The 14474-nt window shown below is 41.7% G+C and overlaps 1 protein-coding gene across 1 annotated transcript in view; it reads left to right on the forward strand.

Moving 5' to 3' along the window:
• The window catches only part of LOC133538573 (uncharacterized), a 30395-nt gene extending 24703 nt beyond the window's left edge, over positions 1 to 5692 (forward strand). The window contains exon 4 of the mRNA XM_061880226.1: positions 5581 to 5692. The gene's annotated coding sequence lies outside the window, so the exon portion shown is untranslated. The remainder of the gene's footprint in view (positions 1 to 5580) is intronic.
• The last annotated feature ends 8782 nt before the right edge of the window (positions 5693 to 14474 follow it).

Raw genomic sequence — 14474 nt, forward strand, 5'->3', positions numbered from 1 at the left:
TAATATTGTGGAGTTCAGTCCATAGTGGATCTAACATAATATTGTGGAGTTCAGTCCATAGTGGATCTAACATAATATTGTGGAGTTCAGTCCATAGTGGATCTATAATATTGTGAGAGTCCAGTCCATAGTGGATTTAATATAATATTGTAGAGTCCAGTCCATAGTGGATCTATAATATTGTGAGAGTCCATTCCATAGTGGTTCTAACATAATATTGTGAGAGTCCAGTCCATAGTGGATCTAACATAATATTGTGAGAATCCAGTCCATAGTGGATCTAACATAATATTGTGAGAATCCAGTCCATAGTGGATCTAACATAATAGTGAGAGTCCAGTCCATAGTGGATCTAACATAATATTGTGAGAGTCCAGTCCATAGTGGATCTAACATAATAGTGAGAGTCCAGTCCATAGTGGATCTAACATAATATTGTGGAGTTCAGTCCATAGTGGATCTATAATATTGTGAGAGTCCAGTCCATAGTGGATTTAACATAATATTGTCGAGTCCAGTCCATAGTGGATCTAACATAATATTGTGAGAGTCCAGTCCATAGTGGATCAAACATTATATTGTGGAGTCCAGTCCATAGTGGATTAAACATAATATTGTGGAGTCCAGTCCATAGTGGATTAAACATAAAATTGTGGAGTCCAGTCCATAGTGGATTAAACATAATATTGTGGAGTCCAGTCCATAGTGGATCTATAATATTGTGAGAGTCCGGTCCATAGTGGATCTAACATAGTATTGGGAGATTCCTGTCCATAGTGGATCTAACATAATAGTGAGAGTCCAGTCCATAGTGGATCTAACATAATATTGTGAGAATCCAGTCCATAGTGGATCTAACATAATAGTGAGAGTCCAGTCCATAGTGGATCTAACATAATATTGTGGTATCCAGTCCATAGTGGATCTAACATAATAGTGAGAGTCCAGTCCATAGTGGATCAAACATTATATTGTGGAGTCCAGTCCATAGTGGATTAAACATAATATTGTGGAGTCCAGTCCATAGTGGATCTAACATAATATTGTAGAGTCCAGTCCATAGTGGATATAACATAATGTTGTGAGAATCCAGTCCATAGTGGATCCAACATAATAGTGAGAGTCCAGTCCATAGTGGATCTAACATAATAGTGAGAGTCCAGTCAATAGTGGATCCAACATAATAGTGAGAGTCCAGTCCATAGTGGATCTAACATAATAGTGAGAGTCCAGTCAATAGTGGATCCAACATAATAGTGAGAGTCCAGTCCATAGTGGATCTAACATAATAGTGAGAGTCCAGTCCATAGTGGATCTAACATAATAGTGTGAGACTCCAGTCCATAGTGGATCTAACATAATAGTGAGAGTCCAGTCCATAGTGGGGCCAGCAGGAGACCATCCCGAGCCGAGGCAAGTCAGCAGCGCGGAGACGTCCCCAACCGATGCACAGACGAGCGGTCCACCCCCGGGTCCCGACTTTGGACAGCCAGCGCTGTCCAAAATATAGCGTAATGCCACAAAGTATTTTGAAAATATTTTATGTTCGGATAATAGCATCCATTTTTAAAACCTCTTGTCTTCAACGATTTATTTTTGTGCATTTGTGGGGCGGTATAGCTCGGTTGGTAGAGTGGCCGTGCCAGCAACTTGAGAGTTCCAGGTTCGATCCCCGCTTCCGCCATCTTAGTCACTGCCGTTGTGCCCTTGGGCAAGACACTTTACCCACCTGCTCCCAGTGCCACCTACACTGGTTTAAATGTAACTCAGATATTGGGTTTCACTATGTAAAGCGCTTTGAGTCACTAGAGAAAAGCGCCATATAAAAATAATTTACTTCACATCTGCAAGCATGAATGTGGGAGAAGACCTCCGAGAGTGACAGCCATCAATGTTGACAATGCAGTTTTATTTTGTAATTGTGAAATACATTTGGTTTTTAAATCTATCTATTTGGTAGCCGGTGTTGGAAGTGATCTAATATTTTTTGGTCATTTTCTTCAATCAGATTAATCACACTTTTTGAATATGGATGTATCCTGCTTAATCACAGGTTTTTACCCGCGTGCATCATTTAAATCAAGGCTGTCAAACTCATTTTAGCTCAGGGGGCCGCATGGAGGAAAATCTGTTCACACCCTTGCCGGACTATTAATTTTATTAACATTTTGTCACATTTTTGTTGCTTTGTTGTTACATTTCAGTGATGAATATTCTGAACATTACCAATACATTTTAATTTCACATTAAAACAATCACAAATGATTGCTTTGTCACTATGGGTGAATCAATGCAAAAATGACCAAAAGTATGAAATGTATATTTTATTTGTTTATTTAAAAAAAATATATAGGTATTGCATGTTTTATTGTTCATATTGTTGATTTTGTTATATTTATATATTGTTATATCATTTACAACAGGGGGTGTCAAACTCATTTCAGTTCAGGGGTCCTCATGGAGGAAATTCTATTCAAATCATGGCATCAAAACTAAGAAATAAAGACAATTTCAGATTGTTTTCTTTGTCTTACTTTCGCCAAAAATAGAACAAACACATTCTGAAAATATTACAATAAAAATATTTTTAAAGATACCGGCAGCGCTAAAGTTTAGATCGATGAAGAAAATGAATGAATGTTTATAACGGAATACATTTACACATGCATGTATTATTTTTGTTTATGAATTAACGTTAATGGCAACTTTTTCCCAGAACACAATATAAAATGTGAGCTATAACAGTATAATGCATACATTTATCATTTGTTTTCAAAACGCTTACAAAAAAGTTGGACCCCAAAAATTTTTACTGTGGGACCTCATTTTTATGACTTGAGGAGGTCCCTGGGACCCCATCAAGTGAACTGATGAATTGATTAGCGTGGACCCCGACTTAAACAAGTTGAAAAACGTATTCGGGTGTTAACATTTAGTGGTCAATTGTATGGAATGTTTACTGTACTGTGCAATCTACTAATAAAAGTTTCAATTAATCAATCAAAAAACACTGATTGTGCATGCAAAACAGCAGCAGGCGGCTATGGCCTGCGGGCCGGTTCTAATACTAATCAAATATCATCCCGGGGGCCAGAGATAATTTATTCGTGGGCCAGAAAAAAAACTTTGAGACCAAAAAAAAAAAAAGAGCCCAATATTTGGACACACATGCAATTTTATTGTCAGAATGTCGTCGTGTGGGTTCCATGGACCACTCAGGAAGGACATTGCTTAGCAGGTTTGACTCTTGTTTGTTCTTTCAATAACACAAACTTGTCTGCGGTCCGGTCGCTTTTCAGCTCCTTCTCTCCTGCTCGCTCCTCGCTCTCTTTCAGCCGGGCACGTCGTTGCTGTCTTCGGCTCGCTTTCTATCGCTCTCGGACCTCAGGTACTGCTCTCCCGTCCAAAGGCAAAACCCAGTAACTCACTTGTAGCTGATTTAGAGAAAACAAAGAACAACCAATCTATCTTGATGCTGTCTTACAAAGATCTACAAAGTCATCAAACGTATAGATGTTTTCTTGAGCTTTCATTTTCTTGCCGATTGAGCCATGGATTGAATCTGCTCTCATGAACGTGTGCCCTTTCTCCAGATATTTTATCACAATCTCGGGTGGGCCCCATTCTGCGTTTGCACATTGGGCAAGAGCCGTGTACAGCGTCCAGTTTTTATTTTGACCTCCACAGTTATCTGCCCAAAAGAGTATGCAAGGGGAAGAATCAAGAACAATACATTTAATGAAGGTGCTTGCAACGTCCTGGGCCAATCTTCCAAATATCCCCTCGTGCCATAATATCACATAATCAAGTTGACCGTCGGCCCCCATTCGTGCAAATGTCTCATTAAAGACAATAAGGCGACTGACAAAGAAGCTCCGATTGGTCCATTGAGATACTAGGTTTTGTTGTTGTATCTACGTGGTTATGTGGTAGTTGCTTACTTACGGAACAAATTACAATATCGCATACACTAATGTATGTTAAGATCCGTACTCCGATCTTCCCGTGTTATGGTTTATTGTTGCATTTTTATCACTCCGTCGTTCTACCCTCATACTTCCTGTTTTTGTTCATTACCATGGTTACTCACCAGTTCACCTGCTGCTCACGCCCCGCACACCTGCTACAGATAATCACCGTCACTTTATAAACCGTCCTTTTGTTTGTTCAGCCTGGGTTCATGATTTGCTTTTCACGCAACAAGTTACGCCTGCACTCTATATCGTATGTATATTCTCGCTAAGCTTTTCACGCTAGCCATTCATTGTTCATTCCAGTTCTCATGCTGAAGTTTTTGTTTTACTGTTTTATTTGCCTACATGCCAGTTTATTTCTCATTGTTGTATATCCTAGCTTTTATGCTAGTGTCCTTTGTTTGTTTTATTCTACTAGCTCTAGCATTTTTGTTATATAGCTCTTTTTGTTATTTAAATAAATTTGGTATATTCTTACATTTGCTGTGTTCACTTGACGCATCCTCCATGGAATCGAACTCGGCATCACAATGCCGAACAGGCGTAACAATGTAAAGCATATCACCTGGGAACTCCAAAATTATCAGCTCAGTTTTGACCAAAATTGAGTTACTGGGTTTTGCCTTTGGACAAGAGTGCTGCGGGTTCTCCTACTCCTTCTGCCCCGATCTCTCCTCCTTCTCCCCTTTTATACACTGCGAGGAGATATGTTGATTTTCTGTCGGTGCGCGATCCACGCACCTGGACTAGATTGCGGCGGCGTCGCTCCCGGCACACCCGGCTCTCCGCTTCGCCGCATTCTCCGCCTCCTTGCCGCCATCTTGGGTAGGGCTCCAGCGAGCCCTGCCCTGCCGTCGGCCCGCCGGCTCCGCCTCTCCACAGTCCAATTAAAAATATATATTTTTACATAGGGCTTCACAGTAGAAGAGGGGTTAGTGTGTCTGCCTCACAATACAAAGGTCCTGCAGTCCTGGGTTCAAATCCAGGCTCGGGGTCTTTCTGTGTGGAGTTTGCATGTTCTCCCCGTGAATGCGTGGGTTCCCTCCGGGTACTCCGGCTTCCTCCCACTTCCAAAGACATGCACCTGGGGATAGGTTGATTGGCAACACTAAATTGGCCCTAGTGTGTGAATGTGAGTGTGAGTGTTGTCTGTCTATCTGTGTTGGCCCTGCGATGAGGAGGCGACTTGTCCAGGGTGTACCCCGTCTTCCGCCCGATTGTAGCTGAGATAGGCGCCAGCGCCCCCCGTGACCCCGAAAGGGAATAAGCGGTAGAAAATGGATGGATGGATGGATATTTTTACATAATGCATGTCATATATTTGCTCTGTAAACAGTTTTATTTAATATATATAACAACTTGCCTGTCAGGTAAACATCTGCGTTTAAGGTATAGTCCAAATAAATTCAGTGATTAATCTCTGTATATACATGATTAATGCAATATTTTTTGTGATTAATCACATGAGTTAACTCAATATTTTTTACAGCCCTATCTGTTTTAATTTTTTCATTATGAGCCGGTGACATGCAGCACCTTCATATACAAATGAAAAGGCATTTGTTGTATTTTCTGCTGACTCGTCCATGTGGCCATTGTATCAAAGGTGCAGATAAGGAGCAGCAGATAAAGGCTGAGAGCCATGGAAGAGGAGGAGAGAGGCCTTCTTTGATCTCGCTGCTCGTCTGCCATGCTGTTTCCCTTCAAGGCTTCCTGGTAAGTTTCAGGAGACACCGCCGGGTCCACTCTCAGGAATTGGACGCTAATGGATCAGTTAAAGGGGCCTATTCTTTATGGCCTGGCTAAGTGTTATCATGTGGGGTTCAAGACACTCACCATGGAGGAAAGATAGCTGCAGTCAAAGTCAGATTATTGCAAGAAAAGTGGGATCTCAAGTCTTGTAATTTGCATCATTCATCTCACTTTCTGGGGATGGCTTATAGGGCTTGAAGTGTGACGTGGAAACGCATTGCATCGTGGGTCTTACTGCATTGGAATAGCATTTTTACATTGGGATGAATTCAGAACTCTGTCCTAAAGTTTTTTTCTTTAACAAGTTGTAATTATGTTGCAATCTTGCAGCATCAGTAACTGCCAGGATGGTTGTCATGATGGCTTTCCAGGGCGAACCCAAAGCTTTGGAAGTCAGTTTGTGAGCAAATAAACAGGCAAGGAATGCATGGAAAGTAAAAGCTATACAAAATGAGAAATATACCTTTTAACGCCATCACCTGGTACATGTTGGTGTGAAAGCCACAGCATATTTAGACAGGTAAGCTTGAATCAAAACATGTTTTATTCTGTAACATTTGTTAAACGTTCGCTTAAATGAAATTGCACTTTTAAAAGAAAAAAAAATTCACAATCATCACAATACGAAGGTCCTGCAGTCCTGGGTTCAATTCCAGGCTGAGGATCTTTCTGTGTGGAGTTTGCATGTTCTCCCCGTGAATGCGTGGGTTCCCTCCGGGTACTCCAGCTTCCTCCCAAGATAGGAAATGTGCAGTCGGCCTTTAGAGTTTTGACGGAAGGTACGGCGCGAGAGTCTGTTGAAATAAAAAGTGTTTCTCGCCTTCCTCTCGGTCATATTTTCATAATAATGATCTTGCAGCAGCCAGCGTCATCTCACAAGACCCTCCGGTACCGTGAATGTCATTTAAGTGACGTCTTGGTGAAGATTGATGATCACTAATTTTTAGGTCTATTTTTTTAAAAAGCCTGGCTGGAGATCGACTGACACACCCCCCTCGGTCGACTGGTAGCTCGCGATCGACGTAATGGGCACCCCTGCCCTAACCACTAGACCACCAGGGATATTAAGATAGGCGCCAGCGCCCCCCGCAACCCCTAAAAGGGAATAAGCGGTAGAAAATAGATGGATGATGGAAGTAGAGATGTCCGATATAGGCATTTTTGCCGATATTCTAAAATTGTCCAACTGTAATTACCGATTCTTATATCAACCGATACCGATATATACAGTCGTGGAATTAACACATTAGTATGCCTAATAATAATGAGTTAACAATGTAACAAGGTTTTCCAAAATAAATCAACTCAAGTTATGGAAAAAAAAATGCCAAATATGTATTTCCTTATACTCACACCCTAATAATACCCGTAGGTTGAAGCACAGTACAATCCATCTAGCGGTGCAGCTTCATAGCTTACCAAAGTCGTACTAAAACATGTTGATAGATATTTGAGCGCCGTGTGTAATGTTGTATATTTTCAATGGAACATATAAAATGTTGGGGCTTCACGGTGGCAGAGGGGTTAGTGCGTCTGCCTCACAATACGTAGTTCCTGCAGTCCCGGGTTCAAATCCAGGCTCGGGATCTTTCTGTGTGGAGTTTGCATGTTCTCCCCGTGACTGCGTGGGTTCCCTCCGGGTACTCCGGCTTCCTCCCACTTCCAAAGACATGCACCTGGGGATAGGTTGATTGGCAACACTAAATTGGCCCTAGTGTGTGAATGTTGTCTGTCTATCTGTGTTGGCCCTGCGATGAGGTGGCGACTTGTCCAGGGTGTACCCCGCCTTCCGCCCGATTGTAGCTGAGATAGGCGCCACCGCCCCCCGCGACCCCGAAAGGGAATAAGCGGTAGAAAATGGATGAATGATGGAAGTAGAGATGTCCGATATAGGCATTTTTGTCGATATTCTAAAATTGTCCAACTCTAATTACCGATTCCTATATCAACCGATACCGATATATACAGTCGTGGAATTAACAAATTATTATGCCTAATAATAATGAGTTAACAATGTAACAAGGTTTTCCAAAATAAATCAACTCAAGTTATGGAAAAAAAAAATGCCAACATGGCACTGCCATATTTATTATTGACGTCTCAAAGTGCATTGTTTTTTAGCAGCTTGGAATTTGGGACATGCTCTCCTTGAGAGAGCATGAGGAGGTTAACAGGGGAGGGTTTGATGGGGGGGTAGGGAGTAGCAAGGGTGTTGTAGCGTCCCGGAAGAGTTAGTGCTGCAAGGGATTCTGGGTGTTTGTTCTGTTGTGTTTGTGTTGTGTTACGCTGCGGATGTTCTCCCGAAATGTGTTTGTCATTCTTGTTTAGTGTGGGTTCACAGTATTGCGCATATTTGTAACGGCGTTAAAGTTGTTTATACAGCCACCCTCAGTGTGACCTTTATGGCTGTTGACCAAGTATGCATGGCATTCATTTGTGTGTGTGAAAAGTCGTGGATATTATGTGATTAGGCCGGCACGCCAAGGCAGTGCCTTTATGGTTTATTTGCACTCTGTACTTCTCCCTATGTACGTGTACCACTCCGTACAGCGGCGTTTTAAAAAGGCATACATTTTACTTTTTGAAACCCATACCGGTCATTTCTGAACTGATACCGAAAATTTCTGATATTACATTTTAAAGCATTTATCGGCTGATAATATCTCTAATCATAAGAGACATGAACATATATGTGTCTTTTTTTTTTAGGATTTTAAAGATGATAAAAAAATGCCTGCAAGATGTGGCTAATAGGAATCACCGTTGTAGCCTTCAGTGCCCTCTAAAACAACTTCAAAACCTGCCGTCAACATTTTATATATGTGCTGCAATTATATATACCAGGGGTAGGGAACCTATGGCTCTAGAGCCAGATGTGGCTCTTTTGATGACTGCATCTGGCTCTCAGATAAATCTTAGCTGACATTACTTAACACAATAAGTAATGAATAATTCCGCTGGTAATCACAGTGTTTAATATAACGTTCAAAATATAAAACATTCTCATGCGTTTTCATCCATCCATCCGGTTTCTACCGCACCTGTTCAAGAAGTCGTATTAATGGTAAGAATTATTTTATTTATTTTTGGTTAGCCTCAGAATAACAATGTTATTAAAAAGAATAAGAAACTTATTATACTCTAAAAATGTTGGTCTTTCTTAAAAATGCACGCATATAGTTGTATTCGGTGTTAAAAAAATTAATGATATGGCTCTCACGGAAATACTTTAAAAAAATATTTGGCTTGTATGGCTCTCACAGCCAAAAAGGTTCCCGACCCCTGATATATACAGTACAGGCCAAAAGTTGGGACACACCTTCTCATTCAATGTGTTTTCTTAATTTTCATGACTATTTACATTGTAGATTGTCACTGAAGGCATCAAAACTATGAATGAACACGTGTGGACTTGTGTACTTAACAAAAACGGTGAAATTATATATATATAAATATATATATATATATATATATCAGACATCAGTCGTTTACCAAGCAAAGGTAACACGCAAGGACATTAACACATCCGACACGTACGTAGGATTAACCGAAGGAGCGTTCTAAACAAGATGGAATAATCACAACGCCTCCTTTAGAAACCAGACTTTGCGGAATTCTACAGAACTCAGCAAACACATTTGGAACCTCAAAGACAATAATGTTGAATATTCAATAACATGGCAAATTATTGCATCCAGCACACCTTACAACAGTGGTAATAAAAGATGCAACCTATGCTTAAAAGAGAAACTGTTTATTATATATCATCCAGATCTATCATCCCTCAACAAGCGCAGTGAAATCATTTCAACATGCCGCCACAGACGGAAACACCGCCTAGGTAACACATGAGCCAATCACCATGCCCTACGCCTGCCTGTGCCCACCCACTCTGTGCCCTATATAAACCATTGTATGTGAATGCTTCCATTAAAATCTCCTGATGATTGAGGGAACCCTTCATGAAACAATTCTGTAGAGACAAAGTAGTCTTGTAATTTTTCCCACACCTACATATATATATATATATATATATATATATATATATATATATATATATATATATATATATATATATATATATATACACACACATACATATTTTACTTCTGTAGTTGTGAGGACCGACCGCCGCTGTTGCTATGTACATTTGACCATACACACACATAGTAATAAGTTCTGTGAGTTGGCCATTTTTAAGGACAGCAACATACTCAATAAAGGTAACACATATAAATTCAAAATAATTCATATATTGCTCATTTCTCAACTTATTTTCAATCAGTTTACATTATTGTATAAATGTACAAAACATGTACTACATCTACAAATGTATGTACATGAGTAGGAAATGAAACACACAAAATGTATACATAAATACATACAGTACAGTAAATATGAATATATACATATAATAAAACATAAATGTATGTATGTATATATATATATATATATATATATATATATATATCACACAATACAGTTATATAGTGGCAGTAGAATTAATAGCAATACATGTACTACTTGTAGTGCTAATACACCAACTTTGCTACTACAGCTGGTAACACTGTTACAAATGATAATATTACTTGTATGACTTTTCACAGCTACACTAACTAATTTTACTTTTACTATTACCCTAACCCAGGGGTGCCCACACTTTTTCTGCAGGCGAGCTACTTTTCAATTGACCAACTCGAGGGGATCTACCTCATTTATATATATCATTTATATTTATTTATTTATGAAAGAGACATTTTTGTAAACAAGTTAAATGTGTTTAATGATAATACAAGCATGTGTAACACATATAGATGTCTTTCTTTCACGAAGACAAGAATATAAGTTGGTGTATTACCTGATTCTGATGACTTGCATTGATTGGAATCAGACAGTAATGATGATAACGCCCACATTTTCAAATGGAGGAGAAAAAAAGTTGTCCTTTCTGTACAATACCACATGAAAGTGGTTGGTTTTTGGCATCTAATTCATCCAGCTTCCATACACTTTACAAGAAAAACATTGGCGGCAAATTCCGTAGCTTGCTTGATTGACATTCACGGCACCCGAGGGTCTTGTGAGATGACGCTGGCTGCTGCCAGTTCATTATTATGAAAAAATGACAGAGAGGAAGGCGAGAAACACTTTTTATTTCAACAGACTTTCGCGCCGTCCCTTCCGTCAAAACTCTAAAGGCCGACTGCACATTTCCTATCTTCACAATAAAAGCCCTGCTTCATGCTGCCTGCGCTAACTAAATAAGAGTCTCGGAAAGCTGGCGTGCACAAGTGATGTGCACGCCAGCTTTCTGAGGGATCGCTTGTGCACGCCAGTTTTCCGAGACTCTGTATTTAGTTAGCGCAGGCAGCATGAAGCGGGGCTTTTATTGTGAAGATAGGAAATGTGCAGTCGGCCTTTAGAGTTTTGACGGAAGGTACGGCGCGAGAGTCTGTTGAAATAAAAAGTGTTTCTCGCCTTCCTCTCGGTCATATTTTCATAATAATGATCTTGCAGCAGCCAGCGTCATCTCACAAGACCCTCCGGTACCGTGAATGTCATTTAAGTGACGTCTTGGTGAAGATTGATGATCACTAATTTTTAGGTCTATTTTTTTTAAAAGCCTGGCTGGAGATCGACTGACACACCCCCCGCGGTCGACTGGTAGCTCGCGATCGACGTAATGGGCACCCCTGCACTAACCACTAGACCACCAGGGATATTAAGATAGGCGCCAGCGCCCCCCGCGACCCTGAAAGGGAATAAGCGGTAAGAAATGGATGGATGGATGGTATTACCCTACTATTGCTCGTACAACCGTGCGCTCCTTTAAGTCAATTCCACCATTTTTTCTCATTTTTTCTTTGCAATATGGTACAGTTTGTCTCATTACGATCCCTTGTTGTGCTTATTTTGCACGATCCCTTTTAATCCAGTTTGTCGCTCGCTTTTTGATGTAAACAAAGCCTTTCCCCACAAAGCATTGTAAGATCACATGGCCTTTCGAGCCCCGTATTCCCTTCTTATCTACTATTCCTTCTTGCATCCACACATCAAGGGAATGCCTCCCTCATTCTCCCCGCATGCCGTTTAAAACCATTTGTCAGCTGTTGCAAGACACAAAGCGGCCGATGGAATCCAGAAGTTGAGGTGACCTCTTCCATACGCCGCTTTATCCGTGGGACCTGTCAGAGTGGACTGCTTCAAATAGGACGCAGGGCCCGTCAGATAAGGATCACAAAGACGGAGACGTAGCTCCAAAAGTGTGTTTTTGTTTAACGAGAGATCCGAGGGCTGGATTGGCAGCTCGTAGACTCCCACTAATTGAATGTGATAGATTCAGTCATTAAGTTAATTGGCAGCTGGTTTTGATTGTGACCTGGTGCACCCACTCAGAGGCTTTGCGCCATCATTTTTCTTGTCCATAATCCAAAGATCAGGGAACTTGGACGGGCTCGTCAGAACAGCAGTCAATTTAGAAAACTGCGCCGCAAGTTATGTTGCGACAGCGGCCATAAAAGAAGATTTTAATTGTCAGTCATAACCATGATTAAATAACACTCATCCGCCTGCAAAAACTTGCCAAGACTGATCCGTTTAGAGAACTCGGAAGAAAATGGCGTGGGTTAGTTATTTTATCTAAATTCTGGTGAACGGCGGTTTCTGACAATGACGTTTTTTGTCATCTCATTCATCTCCTAGGTGAATGTCCCTTATTTTAAAATGCAAATGCAGATCCATCCAACTATGCCTGGGTGATATATCGATTTTATTGGTAAATTTGAGGGGTTTTTTTTGTTGCAATCCATCCATCCATCATCTTCCGCTTATCCGAGGTCGGGTCGCGGGGGCAACAGCCTAAGCAGGGAAACCCAGACTTCCCTCTCCCCAGCCACTTCGTCTAGCTCTTCCCGGGGGATCCCGAGGCGTTCCCAGGCCAGCCGGGAGACATAATCTTCCCAACGTGTCCTGGGTCTTCCCCGTGGCCTCCTACCGGTTGGACGTGCCCTAAACACCTCCCTAGGGAGGCGTTCAGGTGGCATCCTGACCAGATGCCCGAACCACCTCATCTGGCTCCTCTCGATGTGAAGGAGCAGCGGCTTTACTTTGAGTTCCTCCCAGATGGCAGAGCTTCTCACCCTATCTCCAAGGGAGAGCCCCGCCACACGGCGGAGGAAACTCATTTCGGCCGCTTGTACCCGTGATGTTATCCTTTCGGTCATGACCCAAAGCTCCTGACCATAGGTGAGGATGGGAACGTAGATCGACCGGTAAATTGAGAGCTTTGCCTTCCGGCTCAGCTCCTTCTTCACCACAACGGATCGGTACAACGTCCGCATTACTGAAGACGCCGCACCGATCCGCCTGTCGATCTCACGATCCACTCTTCCCCCACTCGTGAACAAGACTCCTAGGTACTTGAACTCCTCCACTTGGGGCAGGGTCTCCTCCCCAACCCGGAGATGGCATTCCACCCTTTTCCGGGCGAGAACCATGGACTCTGACTTGGAGGTGCTGATTCTCATTCCGGTCGCTTCACACTCGGCTGCGAACCGATCCAGCGAGAGCTGAAGATCCCGGTCAGATGAAGCCATCAGGACCACATCATCTGCAAAAAGCAGAGACCTAATCCCGCGGCCACCAAACCGGAACTCCTCAACGCCTTGACTGCGCCTAGAAATTCTGTCCATAAAAGTTATGAACAGAATCGGTGACAAAGGACAGCCTTGGCGGAGTCCAACCCTCACTGGAAATGTGTTCGACTTACTGCCAGCAATGCGGACCAAGTTCTGGCACTGATCGTACAGGGAGCGGACCGCCACAATAAGACAGTCCGGTACCCCATACTCTCTGAGCACTCCCCACAGGACTTCCCGGGGGACACGGTCGAATGCCTTCTCCAAGTCCACAAAGCACATGTTGACTGGTTGGGCAAACTCCCATGCACCCTCAAGAACCCTGCCGAGAGTATAGAGCTGGTCCACAGTTCCACGACCAGGACGAAAACCACACTGTTCCTCCTGAATCCGAGGTTCGACTATCCGACGTAGCCTCCTCTCCAGTACACCTGAATAAACCTTACTTGTTGCAAAAGATTAAAAAAAAACAACAACAATTTTTTTTCTCCTTTTGCCCCTGGGATGCTTCCGCAGCTTTCACCCGCCTCCGTATTTCCCTAGCAGAGATTCACATACCGTATTTTTCGGACTATAAGTCGCAGTTTTTTTTTAATAGTTTGGCCGGAGGTGCGACTTATACTCAGGAGCGACTTATGTGTGAAATTATTAACACATTACCGTAAAATATCAAATAATATTATTTAGCTTATTTACGTAAGAGACTAGACGTATAAGATTTCACGTGATTTAGCAATTAGGAGTGACAGATTGTTTAGTAAACGTATAGCATGTTCTATATGTTATAGTTATTTGAATGACTCTTACCATAATATGTTAGGTTAACATACCAGGCACCTTCTCCGTTGGTTATTTATGCCTCATATAAGGTACACTTATTCAGCCTATTGTTCACTATCCTTCATTTTAAATTGTCTTACAAATGTCTATTCTTGGTCTTGGTTTTATCAAATAATTTTCCCCCAAAAATGCGACTTATATTCCAGTGAGACTTATGTATGTTTTTTTCCTTCTTTATTATGCATTTTCAGCAGGTGCGGCCTATACTCCGGAGCGACTTATACTCCGAAAAATATGGTACATAGCAAAATATGGCTGATGCTAATAAGAG

The sequence above is a fragment of the Nerophis ophidion genome, linkage group LG20 (assembly GCF_033978795.1).
Source record: "Nerophis ophidion isolate RoL-2023_Sa linkage group LG20, RoL_Noph_v1.0, whole genome shotgun sequence".
Taxonomy (NCBI): Eukaryota; Metazoa; Chordata; class Actinopteri; order Syngnathiformes; family Syngnathidae; genus Nerophis; species Nerophis ophidion.